Genomic DNA, 14,560 nt, shown 5'->3' on the forward strand with positions numbered 1-14,560 from the left:
CCATCTGCTGGTTCAGGGCTGGGCCAGGCTGAAGCCAGGAGCCGAAGTCAGTGCCTACCACATGGGTGGCAGGAACTCAAGCGCTCAAGTCATCACCTGCTGCCTCCCAGGGTACAGAGTAAGCAGGAAGCTGGAATTAGAAGCAGAGCCCAGATCCAAATCCAGGCATCCCAACATAGGATACGGACACCCAAGTGGTGTCTTAACTACTGCGCCCCACGCCTGCCCTCATCTAACTGATATTTATAAAGCACCGTGTGGAACACTCACCACGACAGACCAACACTGAACCGGAAAACAAGTCTCAGCACCAGCATCTGCTAGAGCATGATCTTGGAGCCAAATGCCATCAAAATAGAAATAAACAACAAAAAGAAATCCAGAAGAGCTTCAGATATTCGAAAGTTAAATGCCGCACTTGTAAATTACCTGAGGTCAAAGAAGAAATCCGCAGGGCAATGTGACTGTTCTGAGCAAGCGGAACATCCCTCACGCTGTCCTAGACACGGGAGCCACACTGTTTTTTCCTGAGATGGAAACTACTTCCCCCTGAAAGCTGACTCACTTAGCACCTGGCCTTGCTGGAGCCCAGTTATGATCCCAGTAAACCACTGCCCTGCTTCCTCACTGTTGGGGCAAGAGGGCCCTCCTCCACCTTCCTCGGCTCAGACTGAAGCGTACGTACAGCCAAGCTCGTTCGCTTAGTTCTTTTTTTTGCTGAGGCCTCTTTATAGGAATTCTTGACTCCTGCCTACCCAGAGAGCTTCCCGCCTGGCTGATGCACCCAACCCCAGACCTGCCAGGCCCCGAGTGCATCGGCATCGCCAGCCCTCGGCGGCCAGCCTCCTGTGTGAAGTGACACCGTCTCCCTGCTCTTCGGTGTGGGGAGCAACTCGGACTAGACTAAGTTACTGGAATTAAGACTTATTCTATGCATCTGCTCTCCCACAATATGGCGCTGAGAAGGGAGTAACAGCTTCTACCCAGCTGCCTCCAGTTCAACCAATAAGCTGCAGGACCTGCTCCTGATTGGAGGAGAGCAGCGTACTCGGCGTGTGGGTAGCAGAGTTGGGATTGGCGGAAGAGGACTATAAAGAGGAGACAGACAACATGCACCAGGAACATCTGAAGGAACACCTGTGCAGCCCCCGAGAGAGCCGGCCGGCGGTGTGCCGCTCCCCTGCGGAAGTGGGGAAAGTGGCTAGGGGGAACCGCCCTTCCACGGAGGTGGAAGGGACGGTAGCCAACCCGGGAAGAACCAGCAGCAAACCTGGGAAGGGCCGAGCAGACGAAAGAGCAACGCAGGGTCCTGTGTCGTTCCTCCACGAAGACGGGGAGCGACATAATGGTGCCGTGACTCGGATATGAAGCCTAGGCAGCGTTTAGTGTCGTTCCTCCATGAAGAGGGGGAGCGACATTCGGCCCAGCCCCTTGGGCAGCTGCGGCTGCTCCCTCTCCTTACACTCTTGCCTTCTCTTGCTCCTCTTCGACCTGCTGCTGCCACTTTGTAAGACTCTGTCCTTCCTCTGCCAAGTAAATCTGTCAATAAATTACCATCTAACCAATTCGTGGCCTGTCACTCTCTCACCCGTGACTGAGCACCAAAGAAGGTTGCACAGTATTTAAAAATCCCAGGAGGCTGTTATAGTCTGAATGTGTCTTCCCAAAATGCAGATGTCGAAGCCTGACCCACATCCTGACGACACTGGAGCCAGCCGCAGACATCTATGATCCCACCGATAGCAGGTTCATAGTCAAATTCTTAGAGAAAGGTTTGAGTGGTGGTTCCCGGGGTAAGAGAGAGGAGAACAAGTTAGCGTCCAGTGAGCACGCAGTTTCCTTTGTGCAGGATGTAAGAATTCGCATCAGGACTAGAGGCCACAGTGTAGAGACGATTCCAGCAGTCTGTGAACAGAGGTCACAGCGCGGGCAGTGCATCGGCCTCAGAGGCGCTGGAAGATGTTGTTAGTGGACACACGTCCTGGATCCTGGGTGCAAACAGTGGTTACTCTGAATTACAGTTTTCCGCCTGAATCCTTCTGCTCTGAAGACCCCCAGCCCCAGCACCGAAGCTGTGAACGGGAAGCCACTCACCCGCCCCTGCACAGCGCGGCCTGGGGTCTCCCGGCCACTGTTCCCAAGGACAGGGGGCTGTCCCGCTGTGGAGCCAGCACTCTGCTCCCATGGACTCGCGAGTCGGTGAGAAAAGGCGGGTGTGCGCGCCCCCTCGTGGCCACCAGGACGCAGCGCAGGATGCGAGCGCCCGTGACCCAGCTTTGCTTGGAAAGAGTGGAACTCCGTGAAGACACATAGACTGCTCAAGCCGAATGAACCCGCTCTTCTATGCCATTTCCAAAACCACACTGAGTGAAACGAATGTAGACAGAACAGAACAGTTCTCTCAAAATAGTCCACACAGTGAAATTTGAAAATCAAACTACAAAATACTGAAGAACCGAATAAAATCTGCATGACCTGGTACCTGATGAGTTTTAAACATACAAAATCAAAAGCCAGTCAAAAGCCAGTGCTGTGACATAGTGGGTAAAGCCGCCACCTGCAGTGCCGGCCTCCTATATGGGCGCCAGTTCGTGTCCCGGCTGCTCCACTTGGTATCCAGCTCTCTGCTGTGCCCTGGGAAAGCAGTGGAAGATGGCCCAAGTGCTTGGGCCCCTGCACCCACGTGGGAGACCTGGAAGAAGCTCCTGACTCTTGGCTTTGGATAGTCACAGCTCCAGCCATTGCAGCCAACTGGGGAGAGAACCAACAGATGGAAGACCTGTCTCTGTCTCTCTGTCTTTCTCTCTTTCTGCCTTTCTTTCTCTCTGTGTGTAATTCTGACTTTCAAATAAATAAATAAATCTTTTTTAAAAAAGCCAATCCAAAAGAGAAAAAAAGCTAACATGGACTTCATAAAAATTAAGCTTTCTACTCTGTGACACATTGTGTGTAGAGGACAAAACCAGAAGACACAGACTGGAAGAAACGGTTTATTAAACAGACATCTGCTAAAGAATATGTAATCCAGGGACCTGCGCGGTGGCAGAGCAGGTTAGGCCTCCACCTGCGGCGCCAGCATCCCATGGGGCGTTGACTGGAGTTCCAGCTGCTCTACTTCTGGAGCCAGCGCTCTGTTGTGGATTGGAAAAGCAGAAGGTGGCCCAAGTGTTTGGGCCCCTGCACCTGTGTGGGAGACCTGGAAGAAGCTCCTGGCTCCTGGCTTCAGATCAGCATAGCTCTGGCTGTTGTGGCCATTTGGGGAGTGAACCAGTGGATGGAAGACCTCTCTCTGTGTATATCCCTCTCTCTGTCTGTAATTTTACCCTCAAATAAATAAATAAAATCTTTTAAAATATGTATGATTCAGATTGCTTAAAGAACTCATGGAGGTTAACAATAACAACTCATAACTACAAATGGGTAAATTCTGAACAGACACCTGTCCAAGAAAATAGAAAGATGGCAAATAATCGTACAAAAGATGCTGACATCCTATGTCAATAAGGAATTGAAGCAACACAGCAGTGAGAGATCACTGCACACCAGTTAGAATCACCTAACTGTGAAAAGTACTCCCGTCGCCGGAGGGTGAGGGGCAGAGGGAGGCCTCACTCACTGACAGTGCAGTGCACAAAGGCACAGACACTTTGGAAGACAGTTTGAAAATCTGTTCAAAAATTAAACAAGCCTCACTTTACAACCCAGCAATTTAGACAATGGCATGCCAAAATCATGTCTAAATGAAAACCAATTTGTAACTGTATACAACAGCTCTACTCAAAATGGTCAAAACTCAAAATGTTCAAAATATCCTTCAGTAACTGAATGCATAACCCAACTGCAGTACATCCATGAAAGGGAATCCCCCTGGAAACAGAAACAGGGGACCTCCCGGCCCATGACTTGGTGGCTATTCCATGCACACTCTGAGTAACAGAGAGCCAGCCTGAAGAGCCTACACACTTGCATCGTGACTTCCTGGAAGAGCAGACCTGAGGAGCACAGCAGTGTTGTGTGAGGCGGGGCTCTGTAGCATTCTGCATAAAACTGTTTTGCATGAATCAGGATAAAATACAGGGGCAGGTACTGTGTAGCAGTTAAGATGCCACTTGGGGTGCCCTCACTCCCTACCAGAATGCCCAGGTTCAGGTCCCTGCTCCACTCCCAGGCCCAGCTTCCTGCCAGTGCAGACCCAGGGAGGCAGCAGGTGCTGGCTGAAGCAGGTCCTTGCTGTCCATGTCGGAGACTCAGATGGAGTTCCCAGCTCCCACAGTTCCAACCCAGCCCCAGTTACTGTGCATTTGGGGGTGGACCAGCATGGAAAATTCTCTCTCTCTCTCTCTCTTCCTCTCCCTTTCAAATAAATACATGAATAAGGTGTAAAATAATCATGACAAATTATGTAAGATTTTAACAGACATCTGATACAGGTGATATGTTAACAAGAGGGCAAATTAGGTTGGGGCTATATGGGAAATTATGCATTTCCTTCTGTGTGTGCCTAAAATTAATCTGAAATTTAAAACTTCATTGTAAAATATTGCCACTTTCTTAACATGTTCTTGTTTAATAATCTGCACTATTAAAATGAGGAAATTAAACAGATCAATTAAAAGAGAAAAACTGAAAACTAGTAAAGACCCCGGGACCACCTGGACCCACGGCTTAGTGTTAACTGACCTTTAGCAAAATCTGTGAGTGGACACTCAGCATAACGGTTAAGACACCCACATTCCTTATCGAAGTACCTGAGTTAAGTACCTGGCTCTGGCTCCAGATTCCAGCTTCCTGCTAGTGCACACTCTGCCACCCACGTGGGAGACCTGGACTGAATGCCCAGCCCCAGCCATGGGAGGCATTAGGGGAATAAGTCAGCTGATGGGAAAGCCCTCTCTCTAAAAAGTTTTTTTTTTTAATTAAGATTTGTTTATTTAAAGAATAGATTTATTTATTTGAGAGAGAGATAGGGAGAGACAAAGATGGACTAGCAAGAAAGAGTCCTCCATGCACTGGTTCACTTCCCAGATGTCCACAACAGCCAGGCCTGGACTAGGCCAAAGCCAGGTGCCAGGAGCTCCAACTGAATCTCCCACATGGATCACAGGGACCCATGCACTTGAGCCATCATCTGCTACCTTCCAGACACATTAGCAGGAAGCCAGACTGCAATGGAATAGCAGAGACTCAAATTGGCACTCAGATATGGGATACTAGTGTCACAAGCAGTGCCTGAACCCGCTGTGCCACAGCCTCCTCCCCAGCGAATAACTTTTGTAAAACTAACTGATTCAATTTCATATGGGGCCTAAGGGGAATGAAACTCCAACCACGTTATAGTTTAACAACAAGGCTTAATGGAGTTAGGATTTTTCATCTCATCCAAGATGCCAGTGACGGTAAGACCCATGTCTTACGTGCCATCCCAAATATGAGGGATCTGCAAAGGTTAATGGAAAGCTGGAATGAAAAGATACATTAATTTTGGAGCAAAAACTTTCCTCACCTTTTCTTCGTGCTACCCAGTCAACCAGAGCCCTGATGGTGTCCCGGGGTGGGGGTCCTGAGAAGCAAGCTCTGGTCCTCACCATGGGCTCTACAGCACTCGCCCTAGGAGCCACCGGTGTGGAGAGCCCAGGCACCCTGCACCCCACCTCTGAGCTGCCTGAAGGAACTCACACTGCTGCTTCCTCCCTCCAACCCAGCTTTCTGCGTTCTCTTTCTGCAGACAGCAAATGCACATCCCATTGTCCCGCAGGTTCCTTAAATGGGTGACTTAAAGCAGGGGTTGAGAAACACATCTGACAAAAACTGGGGAACTGCTGGCTATCAGAGAAGGCTGCCATCATCAGGTGAGAATATTTTGTTTTGTTTTGCTTCTCATACTTCAGTGTTTATCTGTGAGGGAGTACAAATACTCGGTACTACACATGCTCCTGTGTAACCACACATGTTGTTTCACAACACGGTTTTGAAATTTATAAATTCTTTTTTTCTACTCTTATCTCTGAAGTCCTCTGTTATTCCATTTATGGATTACTGTGCTGATTTTATCTATATACTATTGTAAATAATTTCCATCAAAGTTTGTGCATGGGTTTGGATGTGTGTGACAGTGTATGCAAGAGAGAGAGAGAGGAGAATGCAAGAACATACACAAAACAGAGATTGTCATAACAATGATGCTGCCAGCACCCTCGCCCTCATTCCAACCACTGAGTCCTCCTCAGAGGTCTTGTCTACAGAGCAGGGCTCGCGGCCCCACCTGTGGGTTATGGACTTATGAGGATCTCCCCAAGTGCACATCTGGAAGCTCTAACCCCAGTATGAATGTGTCTGGACACAGGCCCTTTAAGGAGGTAACCAAGGTCAAAGAAGATATTAAGGGTGGGGCTGTAATCCAAGGTGACCAAAAAGGATAGAGGAAGGGCCATGGGAGGACGCAGTGAGACAAGGAGAGAACCTCGAATGTGGACGTCCGACCCCCAGAACTGTGAGGAACACGTCCCCACATTCACGCTGTCTCGGCTGTGGCATTTTGTTAGGGTAACCCCAGCAACCAAAGCAGAAACTGGAACTGTGGCTTCAGGTCTAACAACCCACAACAGAGAAGGGAAGAGAAAGGAGAGCAATGGGAACTCCACAAAAGCCTCGGTGAGGGCTTAGATGCCGTGAAGGGGCATCTCCAGACGGGGTCAGGAAGCAGAAGAGACACCTTGCCCGCCCCCCGCCCACTCTCACGAAGGCCACAGGAGCACCACGAGCGGCGTCCACAAGCAGGTCAGCCAGGGCCTGGGGCCCCCAGCCGCGGACCAGGAGCCACCCAGTCTGCAGGATTTTGTTACGGCAGCCAGAGCAGACCAAAGGCTTTGGTTAAACACAAACAGCACTACTCTTGATAAATACTAGACTATCAGTCCATACCCTCCAACAACCTAACTGCCAGACCTGCCACTCAAAAACTGACTTCTATCTGGGAGTCAGAGAGACAGCCAAAGAGAGTTCACATCCACTGGCTCACTCCCCAGAGGCCCGCAGCAGCCAGGGCTGGAGCCAGGAACCAGGAGACAGGAACTCAACCCAGGCCCCCCATGTGGGTGGCAGGGACCCAACAGTTGAGCAATCGCCACTGCCTTCCAGGATCTGCAATGGCAGGAAGCTGAAGTCAGGATCCAGGGCTGGGACTCGAACCCCGGCACCCCGATGTGGGATACAGCCAGGATGAACACCTGCTCCTGTCTTCCTTCTTAGGGCCACTTACGCCCCACTCTCTAAAAACCTCTTACTCTTAAGGCCCTTCTACTATCCCAGAGAATCACACTCAAAACTGACGCCAAGACATTGTTCTTTAAAATCTGCCTTGACTCGGTTTTGAGGCCCTGGCCTGAGCTGCCAGATAAGACCCCACTCACAACCACCTTCCTCACTGGATTCTCACTGTGAGCCACTGGACACCCCAGGGCCAGGCACACAAGAAAGCCAGGACGCTCCCCTGCTGCAGGCCCACGGAAGTCATTCCGCCCGTGAATCCGTGGTAAAGTGCTTCCTGCAGCCAGCACTGTGCTTCCTCCAGTGGCCCACAGGCCCCCTTGCTGGATTCTCCCCACAGATCCGAATGGCAGCCTACTGTGCGCCTCACCCAAGGTCACAGGGCCAAAACCAGGTCAGGGAGTCAGTGGGCAGTGAGAGCCGCTGTTCGCGCTCCAAGCTTCAGTGCGTCAGCTGAGAGGCAACTGCTTGTGTGGCCTTGTGGCACAGCGAGGTGCCCACTGCTTGGGATGCCCAAATCCCACACCAGAGCGCCAGCTCCAGTCCTGACACCTCCACTTCCCACCCAGCTCCCTGCTGATGCACCTGGGAGGCAGCAGGTGATGGCTCAAGTGCTGTGACCCCGCTACCCATTTGGGAGACCTGGATGGAGCTCCTGGCTCCTGCCTTCAGTGTAGCCCAGCCCAGGCTGCTGCACACATTTCGGGAGTGCGTCATTGGATGAAACATATTCTCCTTCTTACTCTCTGACACTCAGTCTTTCGAGTATTTAAAAATAAGCAAATATTTTGATAATAATAACAATAATAATACTAATACTAATAAAATGCTTCCCAAAATCTGCTTTGCCCACGTAAGAGGGCTTGGCAATTTTAAGTATGGTGAGCTAAGGAGCTTCCCTGCTGCCCACAGCGTCACAGAGCCTAAACTCCACGCAAAGCAGATTTCCAGGGAAAGCACACACTGCCATGGCGACACTTCAGAAATGTGGCTGCTCACTTTTCCTGCTCCCACAAACCTGCTTGCCCCAAGTTTTATCCTGGGGCTGCCTCCCTCCCTCCTATCCCTCCCTCTCCCCCTCCCTCCCTCCCTCCCTTCTTCCCTCCCTCTCCCTCTCCCTCTCCCCCTCCCTTCTTTCCTCCCTCCCTCCCTTCTTCCCTCCCTCTCCCCCTCCCTTCTTCCTTCCCTCCCTCCCTTCTTCCCTCCCTCTCCCTCTCCCCCTCCCTTCTTCCCTCCCTCCCTCCCTCCCTCCCTTCTTCCCTCCCTCTCCCTCTCCCCCTCCCTTCTTCCCTCCCTCCCTCCCTCTCCCTCTCCCCCTCCCTCTTAGGACCTCACATCCTGGTGACGCAGAGGACTGCTACTCACAGCTCCCCAGCCCCAGTGCAAGCCCCAGATTTGGAGTTTCACACCACATCCATGCTCACTAATGGGCCGGGTGCTCTGCAAGCAAAACTTCTTCACTTAAAATATATTTCTGGGGGCTGGTGCTGTGGTGTAGAGGGTAAAGCCACTGCCTGCAGTGCCAGCATCTCATGTTCGAGTCCTGGCTGCACCACTTCTGATCCAGCTCTCTGCTATGGCCTGGGATAGCAGCGGAAGATGGCCCAAGTCCTTGGGCCCCTGCACCCGCATGGGAGAACCAGAAGAAGCTCCTGGCTCCTGCCTTCAGATTGGCACAGCTCCAGCTGTTGTAGCCATCTGGGGAATGAACCAGCAGATGGAAGACTGACTCTCTCTCTCTCTGCCTCTACCTCTCTGTAACTCCACCTTGCGAATAAATAAATAAATCTTTAAAAAATAATAAAATATATTTCTGTTAGACCTACTGTGTGCCAGGCTTGTTCCAAGTGACAGGAATCCTGCGGTTAGCAAAACCGCCCATGCCTTGTTTCAGTGAAGCTCGTGTTAGGCGAGTGAGGACTAAGGTATCACACAAAACACACAAACGTAGGGCGAGTCAGGCAGCAGTCAGACCTGTGAAGAAAAATCAACCAGACAAAGCAAGGAGAGACGGTTACAGGTAGGAGCGCTGCTCTGTCAGCCAGGGTGGCCACGAAGGCTTCTAGGACACGGCGGCATCCGAGCCACGACTTAAACACAGACAGAAAGGAAGCCATGTGGATATGGAGGGGACACAGGGAGAAGAACATTCCAGAGAAAACCACGGTCACAAAGGCCCAAGGGCAGGTACCAGATTTTAATCTTTGGAGGTGAACAAGTGACAGCATGGAAAAGTGGACGCCTTGGGAAATTCACATCTTACAGGTTCTGAGGAGGGAACGCACCACGTCACACAGCCTGGGGCGGGAGGGGAGCAGGACACTGTCCACAGCCCCGCTGGGCTTTCTGGAGAAGGCTGGGGCTCCTGTGAGTGCACGGGTCGACTTTAGGCTCTTGGGGCTGTCTCCCGTCGCCTGGCCCTTGCCCCAGATGACTCAGAGCAGGAAATACTGACAGGGTGCAAGTCAGGTAGGAAGGCCCAGAGCACGGGGTGCGCAGGTTAGGAAGGCCCAGAGCACGGGGTGTGGATGTCAGGGGAGGTAGCTGGGCTCTCTGATAAGGGGCTGCAGACACAGAATCTGAGGAGCCAGAAACGGTCACGCAGGTCTTGCAGACCTTGCTAAATTCCTACCGTGTGCAAGCTGGACATGCCTGGGAGAGGCAGGACCCCCTGCTCACCACAGACCAGGCCACCAAGTGGGGTCGAGGGCGACAGTGCGCAGGTGAGCACCAACTCCGAGCTGCGACTCCATTCCAACTCCTCCTTGAGATCTTTATGTTCCAAATCTGCAGGCGTTTGTACAACTGGCTATCAGTTACATCAGATTAATCCCAGTGCTATTAAACACATCTGTCTTTTAATTCAAGTCCTATTTTTGTTGCTGTAATAAGGAAAATAATAGCAGAACTTGTACCAACAGACTTTCTAGAAAAAGATGTATGTTGGCCATGACGTCACAGAGAGCCTATTCATTCTGGCCCTAAATTCTCACTGTGTAGGGGTGTTCCATGGGACTGCTGCATACTCATGTCAAGGACAACTTAAGGTGCACCCTGCAAACCTGGAGATGAGCGCGCTGGCTCCCCACCTCTTAGTGTTTCCTCATTTTCCCTGCAAATGAAAACCACAGCAGTCATCCAAAGGCAAGGCAGTGAACAGGCAGAGCTCGTGTGTGAGTCCTGGGAGGGAAAACTTCCCCTTCCGGGCACTGTGTTCTATTTTATTTACCCTGCTGAGAAATCAGTGTTTACCTAACAATTGCCTTGGCTAAAATGACAAGGAAATGCACCTGTAGATTCAGTCCCAGAAAACTCAGAATTTGCTTCATTCAGCAAGTGTTGGTTGGGCACCTGGAGTGTACCTGGCACACCACAGTGCTGAACGAGACACACCTGCTCCCCTCCTCACGAAGCTGAAGTCCAGTGAGGGAACCGACAGGAAGAAAGTTCAACACCCGATGCGCATACAGCAACTCCTGCAGGGAACGCAAAGAGAGGGGAGTGCGCTTTATACCACAGAAGAGGGAGCTAAGGAGCCCTCCTTGAACTGTTGCTTGAGGGTTAAAAACCTGAGGTTTGCTGTTGGTAGCATAAACAATAAAAAATAAATAAAAATTTAAAAACCTGAGGCTTGCAACGCCTGCATCCCTTTAGGAGTGCAGGCTGGAGTTCTGGCTGCTCTGCTTCCTATCCAGGTCCCTGCTAAAGCACCTCGGAAAATAGCAGACGATGGCCCAGGTGCTGTCATGTGGAGTTCCAGACGGAGTCCTAGGGTCCTGGCTTCTGCCCGGCCATTGCGGCCACCTGGGGAGTGAACCAGCAGATGGAAGATCGATCTCTCTCTGACTGTCTCCTTCTGTCACTCTGCCTTTCTTTTTTTTAAGATTTATTTTATTTATTTGAAAGACAGAGTGACAGGGAGAAGTAGAGACAAAGAGAGAGGGAGGGAGAGAGAGAGAGAGAGAGAGGTCTTCCATCCGCTGGTTCACTCTCCAAATGGCTGCAACGGCCAGAGCTGAGCCAATTCGAAGCCAAGAGCCAGGAACTTCTTCCGGGTCTCCCATGTGGGTGCAGGGGCCCAAGGACTTGGGCCATCTTCTACTGCTTTCCCAGGATGTAGCAGAGAGCTGGATACCAAGTGGAGCAGCCAGGACTCAAACTGGTGTCCATATGGGATTCGGGCGCCACAGGCGGAGGATTAGCCAAGTGAGCCACGGCGCTGGCCCAGTTGTAGCATTTTTGACTCTGTCTGGTCTGGATGAATGCTGAGGAAGCAAGCACTGGTTTTCAGACTAAAGGGCCCAAGCCCTCCAGGGGGAAGATCTGATTCTCCCCATCGAACATGTGGTGCGGTGGGCAGAGTCCCAGCAGGCAGTCTCAGTGCTGCCCCTTCTGACCTCTCGACTGACACACGTGGTCAGCAGGCTCCCTCGTGGGCGACCACCTCAGCCAGGGCCTCCTCAGCATGGCGTGTGCAGCCCCCACGGTGAGTTTTGTTCACAGCAAGGTCTGCTGTGGCTGGGGTGCAGCGTAGGGCCGCATTCTAGCAGCTCCCAGGCGGTGCCAGTGCTGCCCAAGGTCACGCCGGCGGAGGGAAGAGTCGTCCTGGCCTCCAGAGCCTGAGAAATTTGTGTTTGCTGTTGCAGCCCCTCAGGCTGCCGGGCACTGACCACAGAGGTCGCGGAAGTACCGAGTCACAACACCTAGGCAATTTTCTGCCTCATGACCCATCCCCAGAACCAGAACACAAAGCACAGGCAGAGCCTGGTGTCCAGCACCTGGACTCTGGATCCACGGGGCCTGAATTCCATCCTCAGCTCTGACGTGTCTGAGCTGGTAACCTTGGGCAAGCCAGCCGGCCCCTGGGGCCCTTCCTCCCCTGCAAAGAAGGGTAGCGCCAACTCAGAGGGGCAGGTGCAGACGGCGCAGCATGGGAGACCACAGGGGAGGGACAGACGACACTCGCAGTGTGTGTGCCTCATGCCATACACGGAGGGAGCGGGGCCCAGCCCTCGGACTGCCTTTGCTCTTCACTCTGTTTCTTCAGTCTCTTCGAAGTGAGAATAGCAAAACAAAAGGTAAGATGGAGACAGTTTGAGATGCCCGCTTCCCCACATCGGGGGGGCCTGCATTCCAGTCTCTCCTGCTAATGCAGACGCTGGCAGGTGGCAGTGATGGCTCAAGAAATTGGGTCCCTGCCACCCACGTGGGAGACCTGAATGAGTCCAGTTTGGGCTGCTGTCTGGCATAGCCCTGCCAGCCCCAGCCATTGGATGCCTCTGAGGCTGAAGCAGCAGCTCCCTGTCTCTGTCTCTCTCTACCACTCAGATAGAAAATATCATAAACCATCCATGTGCAGAACTGGTTTGAATCCAGATTTCAAGAAACAATGGCTACAAAGACATGTTTGAAACACTTGAGAAATTCTGAAAACGGATTCACTGTCAAATATTAAGAAATTATAAATTGTTAAGTGTGATAATGGCACAGTGATCATATTTTTAAAAAATGAGTCTTTAGCATTAGAGACTGATATGGAAGGACCAGGCCACATCGTCTAGCATTGCCTTCACTTGGACAGTGCGACCACAAGAACAGCAGTTCCATGCAGTTCAGTGTTAAGGGGTGCAATAATGTGGTGTCTGGGACTTTCTAGTCTGGGAGGGCAGACGGTGACAGAGGCGTGTCACCTGCTGGCGTGGAGAACACAGGGCTCCCCCCGCCATTCTCTACTCAGGTCTGTCTGAAACTTCCCATCACAGCATAGTTTTCAACTACCTCACAGTGTTCGGCGTGCATTCCGACTGCAAGTTTGCACGCACAGCCTCAAGTGAAAGGAACCCAGTTCAATCCTGCTTAAACAAGACTCACCTGAGCTGGAGGGCCGGAGGAGCTGCTGTCGAAGGGCGGGTCCCTGCCTTGAACCCCTCGAGGCCTCTGTCGCCATTTGACGCGTGCTTATCCAGGCAGAGGGGTAGAGAGCTGTCTGTTAGGAGGCCCAGGTCCTCAAGCTTTCTGCTCACAAACAGCAAAAGATCTCGCCCCCACCAAGTCCCAGGAGCCCTGCTTGGCACACAGGAGGTCCTGTGCCTTCTCCTTAGGGCAATCACTGGTGGGGGATGGGAGGGACTGAACCTGCCTCCCTGTACCCCCACAGGTGAGGAGGGAGAGCAGGCGCCGGGTCAGCAGGGCTCCACCCCCGAGACCTGATCTGCAGGCCTCACCTTCCAGTGTCCTCCCCGTGGGGGTTAGGAGCGCCACGTAAACCAACCCACAGCCATGGAGAAGAGGCAGCCAGGATGGTAAATGGTCCAGGTGAGGGGCTGCACCGAGGGCCTCGGGCAAGTGGTCTGGGATGGAGGAGGGGCATGGGCCGCTTTCCCTCACGTTCCTGTCACAGCCCTCAGCCTGCCTGGGTGGGTGTACGGCTCTCACGATTCAGGGGAGCAGCGCGGGCTGAGCTGCCTGAAGCAGGGGCCAACCCAGTAAGGTTTCTGGCTGGCTGCGCCAGCAATCGGATTTCCAGCAGTCTGTGATCACAGATCGTGTCTTCTTCCTTCCAGGTGTTGAATTAATTCCACACCAACTCCCCCATTCAATTTTTACTTTAAAGTTTAAAGGGCCAGTTGTAAGGACTGCAAAAAAAAGAAAAAAAAAAGCAGGCTTGCTCAGGTCCCCCATCCCCCCCCACCCCCCACCCCCAGAGGCAGCCTGCTTCTACCCTGAACTGGTTCTCTGGTTTTATTTCCACGAATCACGAATCCAGAGGGCGTCCTTAATCACTGAACTCGCGTCTTCACTTTCAGGCATGGCCTATGGATGTCTACAGAGATGGTCCTTTCACACACACCCACACTCCTCTTCCACTCACCCACCAGGTTTATGCGGATTAGGCCCACGCTCCCCAGGGTCCTGGCAGACCACTCACCCACCAGGTTTATGCGGATTAGGTCCACAGTTGACGTCTCCAGTTGTCGCCAGGAACAGCGTCTCCAGCTGGCCTGCAGTGGCACATTTTGTTCTCCTTACAGCTCATATTTTTTTCCTGTGGAAATTTAGTTCCCAATTCTCCGAGGGTCTAATTTGCCTCTGAATGAATTTGTTTAGACTTATGGGGTTTTCCATGGCTTCATCAGCCTGGGGAGAGCTCTGAAGCCGCTGGCCCCCTCTGCTCAGAGCTGCCTGTGGGTGCTCAGCCCCTCCCCACCCCACCCCGCTGCCCGCGGGGTCTCAGATCTCCTCCTGGGTGTCCCTTTACCTTCTGTCCATGCTGGACTCTGTTTGCTGCAGAAAT

General features: G+C 52.2%; 1 long non-coding RNA gene across 2 annotated transcripts; it reads right to left on the reverse strand.

The window, feature by feature from the left end:
- Positions 1-8,585: 8,585 nt before the first annotated feature.
- Positions 8,586-13,896, reverse strand: LOC149122213 (uncharacterized). Of its 2 annotated transcripts, none has more exons than XR_016220311.1 (3): positions 13,491-13,896; positions 13,138-13,223; positions 8,586-10,742 (listed from the first exon to the last, which is right to left on the reverse strand). It is a non-coding gene; the product is annotated as an uncharacterized LOC149122213 (long non-coding RNA). The 2 variants fall into 2 exon arrangements; XR_016220312.1 differs by having other exon boundaries at positions 8,586-10,053; positions 10,660-10,742; positions 13,138-13,896.
- Between the last annotated feature and the right edge of the window lie 664 nt (positions 13,897-14,560).

This window comes from Oryctolagus cuniculus, chromosome 14 (genome assembly GCF_051225735.1).
Source record: "Oryctolagus cuniculus isolate XC-2025 breed Fujian yellow rabbit chromosome 14, ASM5122573v1, whole genome shotgun sequence".
In the NCBI taxonomy this organism is placed as follows: Eukaryota; Metazoa; Chordata; class Mammalia; order Lagomorpha; family Leporidae; genus Oryctolagus; species Oryctolagus cuniculus.